This window comes from Suricata suricatta, chromosome 15 (genome assembly GCF_006229205.1).
Source record: "Suricata suricatta isolate VVHF042 chromosome 15, meerkat_22Aug2017_6uvM2_HiC, whole genome shotgun sequence".
Classification (NCBI taxonomy): Eukaryota; Metazoa; Chordata; class Mammalia; order Carnivora; family Herpestidae; genus Suricata; species Suricata suricatta.
In genome coordinates, this window is record NC_043714.1 from 27,753,790 (window position 1) to 27,769,038 (window position 15,249).

The 15,249-nt window shown below is 42.1% G+C and overlaps 1 protein-coding gene and 2 long non-coding RNA genes across 3 annotated transcripts in view; 2 read left to right on the plus strand and 1 right to left on the minus strand.

Moving 5' to 3' along the window:
- Positions 1–186, minus strand: part of ZNF704 (zinc finger protein 704) — a 215,859-nt gene extending 215,673 nt beyond the window's left edge. The window contains exon 1 of the mRNA XM_029923635.1: positions 154–186. The gene's annotated coding sequence lies outside the window, so the exon portion shown is untranslated. The remainder of the gene's footprint in view (positions 1–153) is intronic.
- LOC115279107 lies at positions 183–12,394 on the plus strand. The gene is made up of 4 exons (XR_003903211.1): positions 183–804; positions 3,700–3,792; positions 5,895–5,985; positions 12,364–12,394. It is a non-coding gene; the product is annotated as an uncharacterized LOC115279107 (long non-coding RNA).
- Positions 12,395–12,822: 428 nt separating this feature from the next.
- Positions 12,823–15,046, plus strand: LOC115279100. Its single transcript, XR_003903207.1, has 3 exons — positions 12,823–12,946; positions 14,200–14,505; positions 14,691–15,046. It is a non-coding gene; the product is annotated as an uncharacterized LOC115279100 (long non-coding RNA).
- Positions 15,047–15,249: the final 203 nt, after the last annotated feature.

Here is a 15,249-nt window from a genome sequence, read left to right on the forward strand (position 1 = left end):
GCCCGCGCGGTCCGGGCCTACAGCTGCCGTCCCTCGGCGCGAGCTGTTTGTGTTGTGTGTTTTCCACCACCGCCCCCCTCTTCTCGAGCCATTCCTCGCAGCTCTCCGGTCCCCCCGTTCAGACAAAACCCGGACTGGATTTATTTCCCTTACCCGCAGCCTCCGCAGATCTGGTGCTTCTAAGCATTTGGCCCAGACGCTGGGGCAAACGCTAACCCGCAGCTGATTATTCCTTCTGCAGGGTGGCCGGAAGACTTTGCTGGAAGTAAGGCTGTTGGTCAAACTCGGAGTTTGAAGGAAGAGCTTTGCCGCACAAGTCATTTTAGTGGTCTCTGCGTGGTGCATGGCGACAACTCTTGCCCTGATGGGAAATCCTGGAAGGTGAATCAATCTGAGATTTGGGGCCACTTCCTAATGTGAATCATACGACTCGCTTGGGTTTTCAAGATACTATTTCATGACATTGCCTGCCAATCTCAGTCTTCGACAGCACCAGTCCAGGCCCTGCCCATTGAGCTGTCTTGGCACTGTGTTAAGTCTGAAGTCTTTCCGCTTTCATTCCTGCATGTTTTCCTTAAGTGCCTGATTAAAACGGCTTCCTCCCAAGAAGCTTTCGGCTCTCACCATTCAGTCTGGAGACCAGTGGCACTACCGAGGCCTTTGGAGAAACAAACTGGGGCAAGGGCTCAAGATTGCCTGAGTTTGTTATTTTTTAAAGCTTATATGGAGAAAGAGTCTGGAAACCAAACACATAACCAGGTTGCCATAAACTAGTGACACTGAGGATTTCTGAGTGGGACAGAGGTAAGTCAGGTGCTGCTGTTTGGGGTTAGGCTATCTAGGAAACCCTACTCTGTACATACAAATCCTATGCCGAATTCCATCTTCGTCGTTGATGGCTGAGGAGGATCTAACTCATCAAATACTCTGGCAGATAGATACCTCCATGAGGCCAGTGAGGATGATGTGCTCACCTTCAGCTTCCTTTCATTGCTGTAGGAGATTTCACATCGTGTGCCCTGTTTGACACTTGAAGGGAAGTCATTAAATGCTCACTTATGGTGTCTTCCAACTGGTGAACATTTCCACTGGGATGATGACAAAGATTCTAAAATGAACTTTTTGTTCTCCCTGAATCAGATTAGCTTCCTGATGATATACCTATTTTCAGGTAATGACACTCTCATTACAGTCAGTCAGGCCCAAAATAGCGGTATCATTTTAACTCCATTCTCTACCTTATCCCTGGAGGCAATTGGTTGGCCACAAGTCCAATCCACTGTTCTCTCTGAAATGCCTCTTGCATCTACCCCTTCATTTCCATTTCCGAAGTTCTTGTGGCATTTCATGACTTCAAACATGCAAGTTTCTAACAGAGCCCTCTGCACCCAGTTTCTCAGCAGCACACCCTCCCCTGACCCCCCTCTAGACAGTACCCCCAGATTCATCTTCCCCAAACTCCATTTAGGTTATAACATTTCCTGGTTGAACTTTTCATTTGTAGTTATTCCATTCAAGAATTCAGAAAGAGAACATCGTTTGCACATTTTAGGAGATGGGTGTGTTTGATCACAGCATAGAACAGCAGGGCCCAGCCAAGAAGGGAAGTCATCAGCATCAGTGAGTGTTCCTGAAGAATGAAGAAGAGTCACTAAATGGTTTCATCCGAGATGCAAAAAATCTAGTTTGGTCGATTCGGGGGATGATTTTGGAGAGAGGCAGCAGGGTCTTTCTCTGACCAGGAAGAGTAAAGATCAAGGGCAAGGAGTTGGCTGCCAGGTATGGGGACAGTGATAAAAGGGAACAAAGCTGGGGCTCCGGGGCGGCTCAGTTGGTCAAGCATCGGTATCATTTTAACTCCCTTCTCAGGTCATGGTCTCAGGGTTCACGGTTCATGAGTTCAAGCCCCATCATGGTCTCACAGTTCATGAGTTCGAGGCCTGTATGGGGCTCTCTCCATCAGCATGGAGCCCACTTCGGATCTTTTGTCCCCCCTCTCTCTGCCCCTCCCCTGCTCGCTCTTTCTTTCATTCTTTCTTCCCCCCTCTCTCTCTCTATCTCTTTCTCTTAAAAATAAAAGGAACAAATCTGTAAGACAAGTAGGCTAGTGATTAGGTACATGGTCTCAGGAACCATCATGCCTGGGTTTGAATCCTGGCTGTAGAACTTACCAGCTACATGCCTTTACTCACTGCCTCTCTGTGCCTCAGTTTCCTCATCTGTAAAATGGGGATAATAGTAGCACCTACCTAATAAATGTCTTTTGTAGGATAATGAATGAATATGTGCAATTATCTTTGAAGAGTGCCTGGTACAAGAAAGGTCTATGTAAGGACTTGTTATATTCAATGTATTGATAGCGGTATATAAACACAATAGCTTGGGTTACTCTTAAAGGATAACAAGGTAGCTCGCTTTTTAGCAAACTCAGAACCGTCAATAACTACCAAGAATATGCTTTTAAAAGCCTGACTGTATCTTATCAAGGGGCTATGGTCAGGCCAAGGATAAAGCTTTTTATGTCTGAAATTGCCACGGCTGAAAGAAAAGTACATGTTTTTCTGACAACCGAGCAGAAAAACAGTGAAGTGAGTCAGTGATTGGCATTTGTGGATTAGTAGAAGAGGTACTAGTTTACACCATTGTACTTTCTTTCAAAATTGCTATATATGCTTTGAAATCAGCTGGTTCTTTATCTCAGACCACCTCAGCAGAGCTCATCCACACCTATTCCCCGGCCCCATTGGGACTAAGTGACTGCCCTCTGAATGGGAGAAAAAGATTGGCCTTAATATTGGGACCATTAAGTGAAGGGTAATGTCACAAAAGCACTTTGGCTCAATCTGGGCTTTGAGGGATGAGAAGGTTCTAGATGGGCAGGAAAAGCAGCATTGTGCAGGCCACTGAGGACCAACCTCACGAAATAAAAGGGCATTTAGTGGGAAGTAAAATCAAATTACCTAATTCAACAGGAATCAAGAAATGTCTCGTGAGGGGACTCGTGACACACTGTGCTCATGGGCTGAGAAGTCAAAATATGTCTCATGAGGCCAAGCAAATGGGGAGAAATCATGGCCGTTCTGTCCCCCATGTTCCCTAAATGTAACACATTTTTACTTCCCAAGCTAAGAACGCTTACCACTGAGGATGAGGTGTGCCTCTAAGTCGTAGGCTAAAGAAGGAACATCTTCCAGACCGTCTAACTGAACACATCTGGAACATTCCAGCATTCATTCAGTATGGATTTACTGAGCCCTGCCGAGGGCCAGGCCTTAATCTGGGCACTGGGATGCAGCAGTGAACAAAATAACCCTCAGTGGGGAGGGAAGTAGGCAATAACCAAAGAAAATAAATGAATTATATGGTTTCATAGATCCAATAATTGCTATAGAGAAAAATAAAGCAGAGGAGGGGTAAAGAGTGCTAGAAGTTTAACATAAAGAAATAATAACATTTAATATTTACTTACTATATCTAATTTCTTGTTTGGTATTATATGACAATTGCATTTATAGTTATCTATAATTATACTTATTACAACTTATCACATGGATGTAGTATGTATAATATTTCATATATATTAACATAAATGAATGTATTAAAACAAACATAAGAATAACATGAAGTATAATGTAAAATCTGAACGAAAACTTGCAGCAGCATATGTGTCAAGGATTACATTGAACTCCATCTTCTTAGCCTTGGATAAGATCTGTTCTCCTCTGGATCCTCTGTGCTTTGGCCGAACAGTTTGAGAAGCGCCGACCAGGAAGACGGAGAACGGGTTTCGCAGTAAGTGTCACTCTATAACCACAGAACAACTGCTGCCTCGTGCCTGATTCTTCTAATCCTAAAGCATTCTTTTTAAAAATTTTTTAAATCTTTTTTTGCTTATAATTTATTGTCACGTTTGTTTCCATATTACACCCAGTGCTCATCCCAACAAGTGCCCTCCTCCATGCCCCTCATCCATTTCCCCCTCCCCCACACCATCAACCCTCAGTTTGTTCTCAGTATTTAAGAGTCTCTTATGGTTTGCCTCTCTCCCTCCCTCTCCTTAACTATTGATTCTTATTATCCTAAAGGATTCTTAAAACTTTGAGTTCTGAGCCCCAAAGATACCCAGAGCAATTTAAAAAAATGTTAATGTGTATTTATTTTAATTTTTTTATGTTTATTTTTGATAGAAAAAAAAGAGAGAGTGAGAGAGCGATAGAGAGAGAGAATGAGCAGGAGACACAGAATCTGAAGCAGGCTCCAAAGCTGTCAGCACAGAGCCTGATGCGGGGCTCGAACCCACAGACCCTGAGATCATGACCTGAGCCGAAGTCGGACACTTTACCGACTGTACCACCCAGGTGCCCCCCAGACAAATTTTTAAATATATGTACCTGAGACACTGTACCAAAAAAAACTCATGCTTAGTTTGGCATTCTATTCAGTGATTTTAAATTCAGTTTTCAGAAAAACAATCATCATGCTCCCCCAGAAATACAACAGACTTTTACTCATCAGCAATAGCTCTTTCTTGTCTTTGTGAACCTTAAATAGTTGGATTCTTTGAGAATAGTAGCTCCTTTTAAAAATTATTTTAAAACTAAAAGTAAAATTTGGCACTGTAAACTGTTTATAAAAGTAAGATTAGGTTAGTTTTTCCACACTTCTGGGAAACTTAAAAATAATTTCAAATGATGACTGTCATCCCACCATATGAAAAATAGATTAAGGCTAAGAGAATTCCTCATTTATTACAACCTTCAGGCTGAAAGTCTGTGTAAGTGAAGCATAAACCTCCACCCAGATAAATGTTTGTTCCCTGAGCAATTAACTTAAACCCTCTTTAACCACATAATACGCTGTCAACACGGCTCTTTAAAGTAACTCTCAGAGTCTTGAAATTTTTCTAAGTGCGTATAGATGTGATAGAATAACTGTCCTTTTAAATATAAAATATAAAAATAACTGTCCTTTTAAATATAATGCATGTGTGTGTGCGTGATCACTTTCAGACATCTCATATTGGCACTTGAAAGCCATGGGAAGAACACAGGACTGGGTCCCAGAGACTTGGGTCCAAATAGTGTTCTGGGGATTCCTAGCCATGAGATGCTAGTCAAGTCCCCTAATCTCTGAAGGGCTCACAACCCTAAGATGAACAAGTTATACTCTTTCAGGTCTTCCACTTCTTGAGTTCCATGATAAAAGCTATTGACCTAAATTCTGTTTTATGATTAAGCCAAATGCCCGTTATTACAATCCACAAATGGAGTCTAGTATGTGTCACTACAAAGGTGTGTGCATATGTTTATTTATACACATCTCTTCTAAGCTAGTTTGAGGTGCCGTATCAATCTAAAAAAATTTTTTAAAGTTTTATTTACTTTTGAGACAGAGAGAGACACAGCATGAGAGAGAGGCAGAGGGACCAGGAGATACAGAATCCAAAGCAGGCTCTAGGCTCTGAGCTGTCAGCACAGAGCCTGACAAGGGGCTCGAGCCCACAAACGTGAGATCATGACCTGAGCTGAAGTTGGAGGCTTAACCGACTGAGCCACCCAGGCGCCCGTGAAGTGCTGTATCTTAAGGCCACAATCTGTTTCTGTCAACATCACCCTTAATTTCATGCCACCCCCGCTTTTCTGGGAATGCAAAAATTATGAAATTATGCTTACGCTTGCTACCATCTTATTTTACCAGTTATCTCTTTGGTAATAAGATGCTCTAATGGGTACAAACCAAGTAGTTGCTATTTTATATCATTTGTATTAATGTCCCTTTCTACAAAATGAGGATTGCTGTAGTCTAAATGTATATTTACTTCCTCCTAATGATATTTGCATACCTCTGAAGCTTTTCTCTCATCTTCTTTTTCATGTATGCTTCTTTTCACCCAGGCTCCTGCTGGTACAAGTAACTGAAATCCTACTCACCCTAAAGGAAAAAAAGAAGCGAAGGGATTAACAGCCCTGGGTAACTCAACCGCAGGTGAGCAGGAGCTTGGGGAAAATTAGATCGCAAACTTATGTAATGTGTCGTCCTCTGTCTTTCTGTCTCCTTCTGGGTGTTTGTGTGTCATTGTGCTCGTTATCTGGTCACCTAAAACCAGGCCTGTGGGCGGTCTCGGCCACACACCTGCCAGCCATGGGCGGGTTGGGGGGGGGGCTCGTTGCCATTTCAGGCCCACCTTGTGAGCCCACCTCTGTGGCCCAGAGGAGTACTCTGATTGGAGGCCTCCACCAAACCTCGCGGCAAAAGGGAAAAAGGATGGTCATTGTATTGGTCACTCAAGAAAACATAAAAGGAGGCGCCTGGGTGGCTCAGTTGGTTAATCTAATCGGGTTAAGCTTCCAGACCCTTGGCGTCAGCTTAGGTCATGATCTCATGCTTTCCTGAGTTCAAGCCTGGCACGGGGCTCCACCTCACAGGGCAGAGCCTGCTTGGGATTCTCTGTCTCCCTCTCTCTCTGCCTCTCTCCCACTTGCCCTATCTCTGTCTCTCTCAAAATAAAGAAAGAAAGTTAAAAAGAAAAGTCTGAAGGACCATCAGGTGTTAATAAATACAACCATTAACATCCCAAATCTGAAACATAGAAACAGTCAAAAGGAAAACAAAAACCAATTCTAGTCTCCCTACCCAGAGACATTTCTGTTACTGCTTTGTGCTTTGATGTATTTATTTTAATTTCTTTTCCTTGTATCATTGGGTTTTTTGTTTGTTTGTTTGTTGTTAGTTTCATATTGTTTTCCACCTGGTTTTATAATGGAAGCTTTTGTCTCACACACGGCTCTATCACTTGTAGATGGATTAAGAACTAGTAGAAAAAAAAACTGTGAAAGTATTATAAGAAAATGTGCATAGATATTTTTATGATCTCTGGGGAATGACAGACATTTAAAAAATGATACAAGTCAGAGCCAGGGCAGAGCTGATAAATTTGATCACAAAAAACCATTTAAACTTTATAACAAAGGCACCATTAAAAAGTTTAAAGTACATGAAAGATGATTAGAAAACATTTTTTATATAAAACCAAAAATTAATATATACCAAAATACAACTATTTAATAATACTGATCATTAAAACAATTAGATATAATATTCACCTGTCAGAAAGAAATCTTAAAGCTTTGATAATATCCAGTGTTACTGAGAGTGGATAAATAGGAATCATAGATACTGTTGCAATAGCAATCATAATTCTAAAATGCACTTGTCATTTAAAGCCAGCAATTCCACTTCTCACTAAGTATCCTGAAGAAACATCGGTACGTGAGCACCAAGGAGCACAGAGATACTTACTGCAGCTCTGATTCTAAGAGCAAAATATAGAAAACAACATAAAAAGTCAGCCAAAGGATACCTGTTTAGAAAGAAGCCTTTGACAATGTGTGGGACACAATGCAGTGGGTGAAAAGAGTGAGGGAAGTCATTGTGTACAGTAAGAACAAGAGTCCAGGTTTTGAAGTGAATAGGGAAGGTTATAAAATAATAGTTAAACATGATCTCATTTATGTGGAAATATATGATATACTCCTACATAGTGTGATTTCAGATGGAGAAATGGATAGATGGATAGGAAAGTGTCCAAAGGATATCTTCCAACCTCTAGGAGGTAAACAGGATTGAGGGAAGAGGCAAAGGAGGTCTCCTGCTTTCTGTATTTTTGACTTCAAAATAAGAGTTCACTTTGAAATAAAAAGTAAAAACTATTCACGGCATCATTCTTAGTACAGAATTTTCTGTCAAGCCAGTGTGCCATGATTTCACCACATCTTGCTATTTTGTTTTATTTTATTATTTTATTTCATTTTTTTAATGTTTAGTATTTTGAGAGAGGAAGACAGACAGAAACAGAGTGATAACAGAGAAGGGGCAGAGAGAGAAGGAGACACAGAATCCAACACAGGCTCCAGGCTCTGAGGTGTCAGCACAGAGCCCAATGGGGCTCCAACCCACACACTGTGAGGTCATGACCTGAGCCAAAGTCAGGGGCTCAACTGACTAAGCCACCCAGGTGCCTGCCATCTTGCTATTTTACATAGGATGCCATCAACCTTGGTATAGAAAGTATTATACATCTTTTGGATTCTTGCTTGAGGATCAGAGCCAGAAGTGGAATTAGTGCCCGAAGACTGTGCACATTTTCTTGCTACATTTTCCTAGATGGCTTTCGGAGGGCATTGCCACAATTTACATTCTGACATCCATGGGAAAGTGGCAGGTTTCCTGCACTTGCCCTTGCTTTGATCATGTCACACTCTTTCCATCTTTCCTTCTCTTTGCTGCTCTGACAAATGTTCCATCAAACCTCATTTTTTAAAAATTTTATTTCTTTGATCATTAACGAAGAAAAGTACTTCCCCATGTGTTCAAGTTTTAGTTCCCCTTCTGTGAATTCTTTTCTTATCCTTTGTCCATATGCCTGCAAGAGTCTGGATTTTCCTTCCCACTTGTGTGAGCTCTCCACAATAAAAATCCTATTGTCATATTTTTTTTGCAAATACTTCTCTAGTATTTTGCAAATAGTTGCCATGTTTTTTGCAAATGTTTCTCTAAATTTCTTCCTGTTATCTTATCCAAAGCTCTAGATTTATTCATGGGCTCTTCTTTCCCCTTTTTTTTGCTGATTTTATTTACTCATATCACTGTTTACCCTCAAATTTTGTACTAATAGCCTCTGCTAGATTTCATCCCTTATCATTTTCCATTTTTGTTTTCTTTTTAAAAAATATTTGCAGCAAACCTTCATTTTAATTTTGTGTATATGCTTATCCAACATAAGAATTTCCTTAGCGTACAGGATGTACTATTGCTGGGAAGAATTCTTAAAATTAAGTTTTCAGATTTGATTATCATTTACTTCATTGTTAATTACATGACTTCCTGTCTGTACCTTAATTAAAACCTCCTGTTTAACGTTCCATCCTAATAGAAATATTTCTAAGTTTAACTCAGCATCATCACTACCATAAGATCTCTAAAATAAAGCTTTTCAAAATATTAAACCTAACCCGTTTCACATTTTTATCCTAACATGAGAGTCAGCACACAAATGTTTTATCTGCAACAACAGAAGTTATTGCACCGCACAATATGGTAGCCACTAGCCACATGTAGCAATGCAGCCCTTGAAATGTGGCTAGTACAAATGAGGAACTCAATTTTTTATTGTATTTAGTTTTAATTAAGTTTGATAACTCTGTGTGGCTAGTGGCTATGTTGTCTGACAGCACAGGCTCAGACCTTTCCCGAACCCTTTTGCACTTTTCAGATTCATTTTTAGGTGAACCTGACTAACCTAATTAAGAACACATACCCATACTCACGATACTTTGCCGCAAATCCAAAATCAATACTGCCATGTTTTCTCATCTACCTACCTAGTTTTCAAAACCTATTATTTTTCAATTGTTAGCTCATATTTAACAAATCTCATTCATTACCTTCATCGGGCTTCCAATTAGGCTATTTTCAGGTTTGAGGGTGGTGAGGTGTTGAAAGCTCCAGGGCTATTTTTATAGACCCCATTTTAGTTCCTATGTTCTTATTTTATTCTCATATTATCCCAGGGGAAGAAGTACCTGAATTAGCCCCCACAACCTATAATAAGAGTCTTGAAAACCATAAAACATAATGAGACGTCAGCGCATACTGATATAAATACCCCAGGGATTTCTTAAATGCTAATTGTAAATTTCTTTTGCTTGTTGTTATTGTTATGCCTGTTAATACGGGGGAAATGGGAAAAGGAATTTTGCAAAGCATCTAAAAATTCCTCAGTGCTCCCCATATCGAACTAGGCAATAGACCCTTCCCAAAACGTGGTAGGCACGAGGACTGTCCATCTGGCCCCCAAGCAGGAGGAGGGCGGGGGACGTGGAACGGCAGCCTTGGTCGTCTACCATGTCTTTCACTATGGATACAGAGGTTACTTGCATTTTTCCTGTCATCCCTGTTAAAGCCATGTCTGTCCCACCACCTCCTATTTATAAACCCCACTCTCCTCACGCCCCTGGACTCTCCATCTGTTTACCTAGTCACAGCCATGACCAACACTCCATGTCTTTGCTTCCTCTTGCCAAATGGCAGGCAAAGCTTTCAAGACTATTGGCCTTAACTGAAATTGCAAACAAAACCTCATACAAATACTGTTGTTTCTTGTTCCTTCCCTGAGGTTCGGGGGCGGAGGGGATGAGAAACAAAACAAAACAAACAAACAAAAAAACGAAGAGGAACAGAAAAGGAAGAAGAAGAAAGAGGAGGAGACAGGAAGGGTGAGCCACAAGAAAATGTAGGAATATTCTTGCTCTTTGGTAATTTAGTATTTATATATGATAATCCACACAAAAAAGGTTTTCTTCTATATAGCCTAAGCGTATCCTTCACAAATTTAGGGTTTTCCCCCCTTATTCAATTCTCAGTGAAGAGTAAAAATAGCTAGTCATGATCTTGGATATAAAAATAATGATTTTTATTCTTTACTTTTTTTTTCCTAAATCTTCCCCAAAAGGTTTTCTTTTTCTTCCCCGCCCCCTCCCACATAGGTTTTCAATATAGAGTTTCAACCACCAGGCCATAGTCATTTCACCCTTGTTGTTTTATGAGGTTTTTTTTTTAATTTCCACATTATTATTATTATTATTATATATTAGTGGTATTTTCCTATTGCTTTAAATACCTTTCTCCCATTCTCACTTCATGTTCAGTGTATTGTCCTCAGTGGCTTCTCTATCCCTTTTACATACCTTGCAAATCATTAGTCATTCCCTACCCAAGATTTTCTAGACTCTAAAACTCTGATGTCACTCTAAGTGTATGAGCTACCATCTTTCAGTTCGTGTTGTTTAGGCTCATGGATATTCCTGGCCAGGATTTGCTGCATAATTTGTGGGCCCCAATGTAATATGATCATGTGAGGCTTCATGCTCAAAATTATCTCAGATTTCAAGACAGAGACAGCAGAGCATTAGACCACACATGGGCTCTTCTAAGCATGGGGCCCTCGGTGACAGCTTGCATGCCATGACATGAACCTTATTTCGTGGGAAGGATGCGTACAATCACTCAGGGCAAAATTTCACGTCTTAGGGGTCTCTTCCATTTCCATTTATCCAGATTCTTCCTTCCCTTTCCTTGGAGAAGGAGAGTCCAATGTTTGGAGCTGAATATTATTTTGTGCTTGGGCCTATAGCGATTCAGAACCTGCCTGTTCTACAAACACTGTGGATCTTGTTGGGGAAACCAAAGAATTTTGAGCAGTGGAGGAATGTGGTTCAATGTGCACGTTAGGAAAGTTATTTTGGCAGCAGCACAGAAGATAGAAATGAAGAGAGTCTGAACAAAGCTGCAACAGAGAGTGAAGTGAAAAGAGGGTAGTTGTGAGAAATACATACAAAGCAGAAGTCAACCAAACCTGGCGTCCAGTAGGATTGGGAGCCCCAGAGGAGGAGCCAACAGCAACTGTCTGGTTCAGACTCAGGGAACGAGGTTGATCTCAGTGATGGTCACAGAGGTACGAGAAGCAGAGGGAAGCAGGCTGGGTAGAGAAGATAGCACTATTGGGGAAAATATTGAGTTTGTGGTGCTCTTGGGCATTAGGATCAGGTTGTACAATAGTTTTTTGACGTTTAAGAGCTCGATTTAGAAAGGGTCGACTGATTAAAAGCTGTACTGGTCCGTGGCCAATTTGCTAGTGGGTGTTTTCCCTTCTCTGCTCTTTACAGCAGGTTGCTGACCTCTACAGACTTTGTCTCAGGCTTGCTTCTCAGGGGCTGCTGGCTGGGTCTGGCCAGATGTGCACTTGTTGGAGAGAAAAAGGCAGAAACTAGCAAATTGCTCCCCCTTCTCTGCTCAAGGGTGTCCTCCCACTGGGCTCATCTCTTCTAATGCTTCTGTGTCCCCATACAAACCAGTGGCTCTAATTTCCACTAAGGCACCAGGATCACCAGCAGCAGAGGCATAGTATAATCCCACCTTTTCCTGTCATCCCCCCAGCCAGGGGGTGGCAGCTTCCAGTCACCAATTCCCAGGTTGTCTTAACACCCCTTGTTTGTTTTCTCAGCTCTGCATCACCTGTGAGAATGAAATTTCTTGTATGTTTAAATTTAGAATGTTTTCTCTTTTCCTGTCTGATACAGGACTCATTAACATACATAGATGTTTACTAAAGTAATTGAATGTGTTTTGAGACTGTAGATGAAGACTGAAAATTGAGTGAGTTTGGTAACAAGCTGGTAATATTAACAAGAGAATTTCCAGGGGGCCCAGAAGGGTGGAAGCCAGATCACAGCGGGCTTCTTTTTCAAATGTCTGAGAATTTAAGAAGGGAATGAGTACACATGTTGGGTTTTAATTTTTTTCTAGAAATAAAACCACTAAAAAAAGGAATGAAGAAGATTTTTGAAGAGGAGAAAGATTTGGGTATGATTAAAATAAAAGAAAGAAGAAATAGGAATTAAGAGAGGTAAGTGAAGAAGAAAGATCCTAATGGTAGTCGTCAGAAGATCCAGAGCCCAGTAGATGTGTTGACTTTGGAGGGGCAGAGGGTCGTTCATTTGTCTCTTATAAGAGAATGGGCCTCAAGAATGATGTAGATACAGACCTTTTTGGAGGTAGAAGACCAGAAAAAAATTTGATTTAGTTCAAATCCAAAGTTTTCTCTGTGAAATAATAAAGGGGTATATTGGGGGGGGGTTACAGAGAGTGGTGGAAATTGGGGCTAGCCTGTAAGGGGGATGGGAGAAATAGCAGATAAAGGTCAGGGCCAAGTCACTGCAGGACAGTGATGTTCTCCACTTTCTCTCAGAGCCCGTGTAGGAGTGAAGTAGGCACACACATTTGATATGTTGCTGTGGTTCTCCATGGACCAGTGGAATCACCTGGAAACCTACTAGATGTGCAAAATCGTAAGCCACGCTCTTGACCTACTGCATCAGGAAATAGGCGGGTGAGTTCCAGCAGTCTGTGTTATAAGAAGCTCTCCAGGTAATTCTGATACACTCCACCGTTTGAGAACCACTGTGTAGACTGTGGCCACAGGAGGTGTGGTCGGCAGACACGCAGCTAGTTTGAAATGCAGAATCTCAGCCCTTCCTCCCCAGAGATAAGAATCTGGATTTTAACAAGATCCCCAGGCAGTTTGTATGTACATTTAGTTAAGAAGAACTGAACTTGGTAGTTTATACTCACCAGGGGCATTTGGGTATTTATAGATTGGCCACCAGATTCGTGAAGGCCTCGACTGGATAGTAAGTTTTAGTGGAGTAATTTTAGGTTCAATTTAGATGGCAGGCGATACGTCATATTTGGATGCTAAGAACCCCTTCTGACATCATGTGGCTACACATTTCAAAAGACACCATATAACTGCATATCCTGCTTCTTTCTATGGATTGCACATGAGACCAAATTAAAAAATACAAAACAGGATCAAACCAAATACAGCCCTGAAGTCTAGTCCTTTAGCAAAGGTTATTGAGTGTCTACAGGAAAGGCTTTGCTGGACTCTAAGATGGCCAGATTGTCACCTGGTCCCCTCACTCGAGACCTCCCATCTACCTGAGGACACAGACGAAGGAACACATCACTTCAGTGCGTCTGGGGAGGACATGATCCTGATCCACAAGCAGAGCACAGGAATAAGCCAGATGGCCAGGATGGGACGAGGTCCTGCAAAGTTGAGTGTCACAGGGTGACTGGGCTTCCACCAAATGATGAAGTGGCAGGAGGGACATTCCAGAGAGAGACAGCCTGGGGAGCAAAGGCACTAGGCTAGCACGGGGGGTTGGGAATACCACCTGGGGGATGGGAACATATTTATTACAATGCCAGGACACGTTTCGTTAAAATAACCACTCTTTTTTGACATTTTCGGTACAAAGGAAGTCTTGCTTTGGAGGCCAACTTTTTTTTTTATGTTTTATATTATTATTGAGACAGAGAGAGAAACAGAGCATGAGCAGGAGAGGGTCAGAGAGAGAGGAAAACAAAGAATCTGAAGCAGGCTCCAGGCTCTGAGCTGTCAGCACAGAGCATGATGGGAGCTTGAACCCACAAGCCGTAGATCATGACCTGAGCCAAAGTCGGCCGCTTAACCAACTGAGCCACCCACGCGCCCCTGAGGCCAACTCTTTAGGTGGGACCGCAGCTGAGTAGGTGTGAGGGAAGGATGCAGCAGTGACACCCCCGCGCCTCCTACAGGAATCAACATCCCAGAGAGAGGAACGTGGAGATGTGTCAGACGGTCTGTGGAGAAGCCCCTCTCCTTTCACATTCTCTCTTCTCGGTCCACAAGTTGTGATTTCAGTGCCCGAGAAGTATGGGAATACTCATGTTGGAAGCTTTTGACAATCTTATTTCTCCACTCAAATCCACGTGCCTAGGGGCGCCCTAGAGTGTACCCCAGCCGGCAACACCAGCCTTGCCTCTGCGTCTCCTGGGTCATATGGTGTCCGCTGCACTCATGCCAGCATACATCAGAATGAACCTCCAAGAACTGCTCCCCAGGTACGTCAGTGCTGCTCCCTGCTTGGGGGAGGGTCTGAGGCCCAGGGCCCGGATGTATTCTGCCTACTGTGCCTTAACCTTTACACATTCCCCGCAAATCCATGAAGCTTTATCTCCCAAACCATCCCTCAAGAAAGAGGCAGATAGCTTGAATTTGGACTGCACGACATCTCTCATTTTTATAGGTTGCTTACTCAAATACTTAATCTGAACAGTGGAGGCAAAGCAATGTACCTTAGATCTGGATTTTTTCCTGGGGTCGCCAGTGCTGGATGTTGCTAAAAACAAGACTTCTGAACATCACCTTACAAGCAAGGTCACATGTGATTTTGGTGTGGAGCTCACAGCAGCAGGTGGATTTCTGTGGTTGGGATAAAGTGTCCGGAGCAACGTCATACAGAGACCTACACAGCACAGCTGTCGGTGAATATCATGTGCTCCCCAGAAAACCGCTAGATGACCGGAAGTGTGGTTCTAGTGGCAGAAAAGACACTGTTGTAGAAGACCCTGGGGAGGGTCGGGATAAAAGAGATTCAAGGAGTGTGAGAATGGAAAATGCAGTTTTTTTTTTAACTTACATTATTATTTTATACAATGCTTACTTTAAAATATTTTCCTATCAGGGTGCCTGGGTGGCTCAATTGGTTAAGCATCTACTAACTACAGCTCAGGTCCTGATCTCATGGTTGTAAGTTTGAGTCTCACATGAGCTTGAGCCTCGCTCTGGGTGAGCCCAAGGCCACT